General features: G+C 30.8%; 1 pseudogene; it reads right to left on the reverse strand.

Moving 5' to 3' along the window:
- Nucleotides 1–6,456, reverse strand: part of LOC21399879 — a 6,604-nt pseudogene extending 148 nt beyond the window's left edge.
- Nucleotides 6,457–8,921: the final 2,465 nt, after the last annotated feature.

Genomic DNA, 8,921 nt, shown 5'->3' on the forward strand with positions numbered 1-8,921 from the left:
TCGTCGGGCTGGTGTCAAGAATATCTTATTTGAGCATGGTAATTTTTTTTTTGTTTTTTATTGTTTTTCCCTAGTTTTTGAAAGTATTGTTTTGTTTTGTTTTGTTTTTTCTCCTTCTTTTGGATAGTTTGATCAATTTAATGGTTGTTGTTTTGTTTTGTTTTTGTTTTTTTGCTTTTGCTCTTTCTTTTGGATAGTTTGATCAATTTAATGGTCAAATTTAATTGTTTTGAGATAATGTATAGATTTGTATATAAAATCTAATATGAAGGTATATATTTGTGATTCAACTCATTTTTTCTATTCTTTTTCGTGTCCCTCGAATAATATCATGTCAAATCAATTAAAATATCATAATCGACATAACTTTTTATTATTGTGACATTATATTTTCATTGACCTTAGCATCTTAATTGATGTGTTATAATATTATTAGAGAGACATGAATAGAGTGAAGAACAATATGACACAATAGCCAAATCCACATTTTACGAGATAAAAAACAGAGACTTTAGTTTTTAAAAAAAACCTAAAACACATGTTATAAAAACGTAAATTTCACTTTCCAAAAATTACAGTTGCCTATAGCTTTGTAATTCTAGCAAAGTACATATAGAATGGTCTTTGCTAATTATATACATAAAAAAGAAACATGTACTAGAAAATCAATCCCTAAAACGTTTAAAGGCATTATGTAATCTAAATCCTGCCCCTTCAAAACAAAAAATCCAAGCAGTTCAAAGAAAATTAACATTAGAAAAAAAGAGACAAATACCTCTTTAAATTAAAAAAAGGAGACAAATACCTCCTTAAATTGTATGGGTCTTAATTTTTATCTCCTAATCTTGATTAATATCCTTTTAATCAAATACTATATTAATTCAATGTGCATTAATAAAAAATAAGAATAAAAATCTAGACACGTGTATTTTTAAGGATAATTTCAGTAATTTTTTTTAGTCATTAATATGTACAGCGACGGAGCTATCCAATATCCAAAGGGCTGCATTATTTATTTATTATTTATTATTTTTTTTTTTTGCCCCCTCCCCTCTTCCTAACATTACATAATTCTAAATTTTATGCTGAATATTTTAAAAGGTTTTACACTTTTACTTATTCCTTTAAGCTTGATCTAAAATTTATTAATTTGTCTCTCCTAAATTTTTCTAATCCTAAATTTCATGCTGTATACTTTTTAATTTTTTTTTATGGCTAGACACTCTTTAACTTTTACTTTTAACTATAGTTTAAATTATAATTTAATTCAATTATAGCCCCTTTAAAAAAAAAAATTATGACTTTATGTTTGTATATATAAATACACGTACACTTGCAATTGAATGACACACGTGCACCTGCAATTGGATGTCACCATACCTCTCGGTCGAACTTGTAACTGATTATTGTTTGAGTATGACAACCGAATGGAAAATTAAAGTCTCGTGCGTTTTGCTGATTCGAGTTTGAAATTAATAGACAAGAATGAGAGGTGATTTTGAGGTGACAAGAAAAGAAAAAAAGAGTGTAATCAAAAGCCCACTTTAATGAGGTGATATAGGACGCAAAAAAAATTAGAAAGTTGAGAGAGTAAAGATTTATAGAGATCGAATTAGAGAAGAATACCATGAAAGATATCGAACTTGCATTGCATTCGGCTTATGATTATTACTCTATATGAGAGTATAGCATTGGAATTTTTTTAAAAAAAAATAACACTTAAGGATTTTTTTTTAAATGAATGATTAGAGGTAATAATTAGCATCAGAAATTTTTAGAATATTATAACTAGATTAGCACCTTCCAAAATATTCAATCCACAGAATTAAAATGCCACTAAAATTTATCAAAAAAAAAAAATATTGCTAGTTACTATTTGAAATAATCTAGTTTATGGAGAACAATTCTAATTGAGAAAATTATAAAATTATAAAAATAACGGTTATTTTTCATCATTCTACTATTTATTAGGGCTGTAAAAAAAACCGATAACTGAGCGGCACCGACAACAATTGGCTGAAACTGACCAAAGAAGTAGGTGCAAGGTTAGCATCGACTGCTGGAGGTCGGTTTACCGAACTGAGAACAATTGCTTGGTTCAATTGGCGGTTTTAGGTCTTTGGAGTCGATCGGTTAACCGAACCGACTCCACTAGTTTACTTAAAAGAAATTAAAAAAAGGAAGAAAGAGAAAAATAGACCAAGACTTGAGATGAATTAAAATTAATAATTCAATAGTTTACATAAGTTAATAAATAGGCCAAATTACTGTTTTTGTCCATAACTTGTCTGGTTATGAACTATAACTTGACAAGTTATTATCCATAAATCACGATTTTTGTTCATAACTTGTCTGACTATGAACTATAACTTGATATGTTTGTCCAGAATTTATCTGATTATGACCCATAACTTGATAAGTTATGACCTATTAATTTTTATAACTAAAAATTGACCTGTATACTTTCTTAAGCTTTTCGTATTGGCATATTTTTACTATTTCCGTTAAAAGAATATTTTCCTAGCCCAACTCAAGACTAGGCCCATCCCAGCCCACTAGGGTTTGCTTCCTATCCTCCATTTTCCCATTTTGCCTCTTCCCATTCAAAATCGAAAAGACCAGAAGGAAAAAAAAAAAAAAAAAAGCCTCTCTGCGACCTAGCTGCTCATCGTCCTCCGCCCCTCGCCTCTGCTCCTCGCCACTGTCCACGACCCCTTCGCTGGTCCCTCCTCCTCCTTGTGGCCGTCCTTCCACTGTAAAGCCGTCAGCGTCTCTCCTCACCTCTCCACTGCCTTCTTCTTCTTCGCCGAATCACCGTGGCCGACCGTTCTCCTCAGTCCTCTCTCCATAAACGTCGTCCAAGCTGCGTCGTTGACCGAACCGAGCCAAACTGATGATTTTCGGTAACCAAACCGTCAGTTTCTATGTTTCTCTTGATCAGCTTTGGTTTTCATTTTTCCAAGAACCGACAATGTTCGTCGGTAACCGAACCGACAAAAATCGTCGGCCATAGACTAATGAACAACCCTACTATTTATGACGTCATTAAAAAAAAAATTTTGATAGTTGTATTCAGGTAGAATAAAAAAAATACCCGGCAAAAAAAAAAAAAAAAATACACTGATAAAATATGAAAAATATCCTATCAAAATATTAGTGGCATAAAGAATAAATTTAAAATTGATAAAATAATTAAAACAATGTTATCTTTAAATTTCCCATCCTAATTTATCACTAACGGAACTTCCTACATATTTATTCTAAGTTCCTTGCACTCCAATTTGATGTCAAGTACTCAAGTGATGATGCAGCGCAGATAGGATCGTATCAAAACCAAATATACGTTTTAATAAGGAGGTTTGGTGATGTTGTCTGATTTGGGCAAAAAATATACGTTTTTGGGATGAAAATGGACCAAAAATTAATAGTCGTCACTTTTTCAATATGTACGATATTTTGAGGGCCAAATTCCACCGTTAATACTAAAAAATGGTGCTTTTTTTCCTCTTCTTGGTAATTTTGTCTTGGTAATTGTTGTTTACATAGGAATTCTGCATTCTCAGTTGCACTTCTTTAGTTCTTGGGTCAGATAGGTTTCATTTCCCATTATCGTTCAAAATTTTCCTTTTTCAAAAAATTTTGCATTTTTATTGTGTATAGACCGTCTTCCAGTTTTCTGTTTGTATTTTATCCTGTAAATAGGTGCACTATTTTGTAATGAAAATGAGACATATTGTTGAATGAAATTGAAATTTTAACTCGCATATTTCTCTTTGAATTCTTGATATTAGATCTATGTGAATCAACAAATTTTGAAGTTGTTTTCTTGATATATAATTTTTGTGAATCAACAAACTAATAAATCTATCGCTTTACTTTACTATGTTTTTAGGCTAAGGCTAATCTAAGCTCCCACTACATCAGTTGAAATACATTGTAGCATCGAAACATGAAGTTGCAATTGAGGTTTCAAGGAAAATAAGAAAATGTAAATTTTTGGAGATGTTGAGGAGTACTTAAAAGAACAAAAGCACGCCCTTATCATTAACAATGCGGGATAATTATTATTATTTTTTTATTTTGTAGAAAAAATTTCACCACGAGTCCAAAAGTTAAAATGCAAGTCAAGAACAACTTGAGAAATTCCAATCAGAAAATCCACTTTTGAATCCCAAGTTTCAATTTGGTTGTCACTACGTATTCATGTCCTTGTTATAAGATACAATAAAATGCTTAGGAACCCATGTTTCATTTCTTGATTTTCTGTCTCTTAAGAGCTGCCTTTGATTTTCCTCAACAGCTTTCTTTGCTTCTCTTGCTTTTCCCCAGTCTTTGTTTAGTATTCCTTGGCTAACTTCAGCCCACACCAAAGCTGATTCACTTGGCCACACTCCCTATCAAATTGGGAAAAAAATGTTGTTACAATGCAAGGGAGAACCAAGGAGATACACATGTAAACACACTCACACGTATACCAATTTCTTAAGGTAAAAGGGCCGATACAATATAAACTGTGCAATCTTACATCATCTGGGGAAGGTTTTGCAGTCTCACATCACTTGGAGAAGGTTATATGTGATGGTTTATAAGTGATGACACCATCTCTCAGTGATATGAGGTATTTTAGAATGAAGGACAATAGCAAAATCATGCGAGCTCATACATCTAATATTAAGGAAAGCTAACCATAACTAGGTTGTTACCCCAGCTCTATTAGAAAAGAAAATAAAATTAGAAAATAACAAGAAATTATTACAAGAAATTCAAACAAATGGTTGACTTGAGGAGCTGAAAATGAAACCACTGTGCAATATTATGAAGTGGATGGACTTCTAATTGCAATACAAAATTAAGGGACAAATTTAACATTCTAATTGTATTAAGATTCTTAACAATTGGTGTAATTTAGACTGAACCACTAAAATTCTTGTTCATTTATTTTAAATTAAGCATTATATTTTTCTTCTACATGGGTGATTATTGCATGGTGAGGTTTGATTCGAGTCCTTGCTTATTAGATGAAATTCTGCCATCAATAATAGGCGTAACTGTTTTTAAAGTGAATGAAGAAAACGTGAACCTAATATTAATGAAAGTTAAGACATCCTAACTAGGTTGGCACCTACCATAATTCCTACTCTCAATTAAAAAGTTAAAAGAAATAACAAACCAAAGCAAAAGCTCAAAACAAAAGCCTAAAGACCCAAAAGCTAGAAGAACCAAAAGAACAAGGTGTAAATATTGAAGTTGTGTATATATGGTGTGGCGGTGATATTTTGATCTTGTACAAGAAATTAAAAAAATATATAAAAAAAAAAAAGAAAAAACAAAATGAACACTCTATTTAATTTGAAGAAAATGAAAGTGTAGTAGATGCATGTCCACAAGATATATATTTTCAATATAGGTAATTGAAAACATAGTAGCGAGATGAAGCAAAAAAACACAATGATTTACCTTAGGATCCTTAACAATCGGAGTCCTAAGTTCTGCAATGACTTCTTTTGCATTGTATATAACTTTGACTTCACCGTTGGTAAGGTCCTTAAGTGTGACAATCCTGCATTACAAACAAAATGAGACATAAATAGTAAAACTGTCAATGCAAGCTGTAACATGCAAACCTTTTAAGATGTAAAACACTTAAATGATTTATGACAAAAAGAACATCTTGCTGCTCTTTCAGAAAATAGATTTTTTTTTTTTTTTTTTTTCATCATATGTTCAACACAAGTTATTTAGGTAATGAAAGTTGTTTTTTTTTTTTTTTTTCCCCCTAATGATCACAACAATGCAATTGGATTTTCATGATAAAATCATATAAATGAAGAAAAGAGTGCTTCCCATTTGGGATCAATGGCTTACTTATCCCAATGACCTTCTATTTTAAAACTACACTTCAACGAAGATGAAACGTAGATCTTTCCCTTGACTGATATGGGACTTCCTCGGAGACCTAAAAGGAATTTTTCTCCGTAAGATAACTCAGCTTTAAGATCCGTCTCTTGGCACCAAATTCTATGATTACCTGCCCATTCAATTTTAGGTACCGGAAAAACCTTGATCAAAAGTTTTGGAGCACCCAGTATATAAGTGGACGTTTGGTTCATGAATTCAGAATCATGATTCAGAATTATTCTCAATTTATGTGTTTTTTTTGAAAAAAAATATTATAGCGAACCACGAATCATAATTCAAATCATAGCACGAATACACTAACCAAACAAAAGATAAGTTTCTCCATGATTCAAGAGCTTCAGTTGCTTTTTTCCATGCGCTGCAACTTCCACAAAAGTACCTGCACACATTTGAAGTTCTTAAGAAGTTATTATACAATTTAACAATGACTAATCTTTCGGAAACTATGACTTTGGTAACTATCGGCACCAAATTTGCTTTAGTCATGATTCCCCTTTTTCTACAACCAATTTTGGTTGGTTGCAGAAAGTTCACCATGTCCTACATGTTTTGGCGACTAATATTTTGGTCGCTAATAGCTGTATTCTACTACCAAAGTTTTTGTGGTTACAAAAAGTCTGATTGTAGAAAGTTGATATTCTTTTAGGGTTCGTTTGGTACGATGATTCAAATCAGGGTGATCTAATTATGATTCTAGAAGCATAACTATAATTCATGATTTTAGGTTTAAATCGTAATTCTGAAACCATGATTCAAAATCAAGGGTTTGAATCACCTTAAATCAAGAGGGGGATGATTTTAAAATCACGAGTGATTCTAGTTTAAAATATGACATTAGATTCTGAATCATTATTCAAAATCATCCAAACCAAACACTGATTCTGAATCATGATTTAGAATGACTGTAAACAACCACTGATTTTGTCATGATTATAGATCCATCTACTAAACGCTCCCTTTGTGAAAATTTTTTTTGAAAGTGAACATAAAGAAATGAGAAAGCCTTAAAGATCATTAATTAAATTAAAGGTGCAAAATAGAACGTGTGATGTTTTGAAATTAGAAAGCTTTTTGCATTTCAAGTAACTTAGAGAATATCACCAAGCACAACTTACTATATACTACCTGTCTTAGTTGCATGTTTACTTCAAAATGCTTAAAAACGGGTGTTCCTTTTTTTTCACTTTTTCCTAACTAGCCACGTGAGTATGTAGCTGATTAGTGAATAAAAAATTCATAGAAGTACATAGAAGTTCCTTTAAGAGAAAAAAAAATTCATTCCACACTAAATTAAAGAAATATTGCACAGAAGATCACCAATAATGGCCTCACAATATTTGGAAGAAAACAAATTCAAGCATCTTTATTGTCGCCTGTTTGGAAAAGCTTTCTAAAAATTACTTTTGATTTCTTAGTTTCAAAAGCCATATTTAAAAGTGTTTAAATAATCTATCAGAAATGCTTCTGCTTTTCAGAAGAGTTTTCAGTTAAAATCATAAAATGTGGAGACTAAAAAAGTGTTTTTAAACATATTTTACAACTCTTACCAAGTTTTATTAGGACACAATAAATTTATTTCAATACTTTCATTGCTTATTAGAAAATTTAAAAATTATTTTGACTCATTACACTATTTTATTCTAAACACTTATTAAAAAGTTATAGTTTTCACTTCTCTCTTTTTATTAACTAAAAACAAAAGCAAAAACTCCGTCAAACGGCCTTATGATCCCTCGAACAAGCGATCACTCACGTGTTCCATAATAGCAATCATCACCTCACCAATGTGTGGAGTGATCAAACCTCTCCCTTGAACTGCTTACAGGCACAACCATTACAACTCTGAATATAAGAAGAAAAGAAAAGAAGACGACATTGAAAAAGAAAAGAAAAAAATACAAAAGGTCTGTTGAATCGGGAGAGACACAGAAAAAAGAGAATTCAAAAGTTCAATTAGGTGTGCAACAAACCATTCAAACTAACCAAACCAAAGCAAACCAAAAAAAAATCACACCAAACCAATTAATAATCGATTTGATTTGGTTTAAAATTTTAAAAAACCAATCAAATTGGTTTGGTTTGTGGTTTTATCTCTAAAAAAACCAAACCAATTTCTATCTATATAATTTTCTTAAAATTGTATCTATTTCATATATCTATAACCTATTTTTATTTAAAAGATTCTTTTATTCCAAAATAAAATGATCATAATTCTAGAAGTTTCTATCATAACCTATATATACAGTACTAACACTGCCTTCGTGGTTCACCCTCAAGCTCTCTCTGCTCCTCTCCTCTCATTCTCCACTCCTTTGGGTTATGATCGTGATTTTCTCTAAAGTCTTGCCTCTTTGTTATAGTTTCTGTAATAATAAGTGCCTCTATTTTACCTATATTCGTTTTCTTTCCTATATTTAGAAAAGCTGAATATCACATTCAATCATGAGTCACACCTAATATTACATAAATATGTCTATAATTTAATTACTTTGGTTTCCTTTTGTCTTTAGAAGAAAGAGAGAAAGAGACAAAAGAACACATAAAATATTAGTACCAATTATGGTTAACATTTGAGAAGAGATTGTAAAATATTAGTTTAAATCAATTAGAAAAATCAAATCAAACCGATTAAAATCGGTTTAGTTTGGATTAGATCAAATCCCTTAATTTGTTTGATTTGATTTGAAATTTTCTAAATTAATTTGTAATTGATCTTGTTTACAGCTCACCTAAAATAAATAGTTTGGTTGGTTTACACATCCATATTCAATTAAAATTGACACCCATATTCAATTAAAATTGAAAACATGTAAAAGACATTGAGAAATAGTAGAAAATAGGTCAGTATGAAAAGCTTAAGAAAGAATATAGGCTAATTTTTAGTTATAGAAATTAATAAGTCATAACTTGTTAAGTTATGGTTCATAACTAGATAAGTTATGGACAAACTTGTCAAGTTATGGTTCATAGCTAGACAAGTTATGGACAAAAACCGTGAATTA

Source organism: Morus notabilis, unplaced genomic scaffold, assembly GCF_000414095.1.
Source record: "Morus notabilis unplaced genomic scaffold, ASM41409v2 Scaffold193, whole genome shotgun sequence".
Classification (NCBI taxonomy): domain Eukaryota; kingdom Viridiplantae; phylum Streptophyta; class Magnoliopsida; order Rosales; family Moraceae; genus Morus; species Morus notabilis.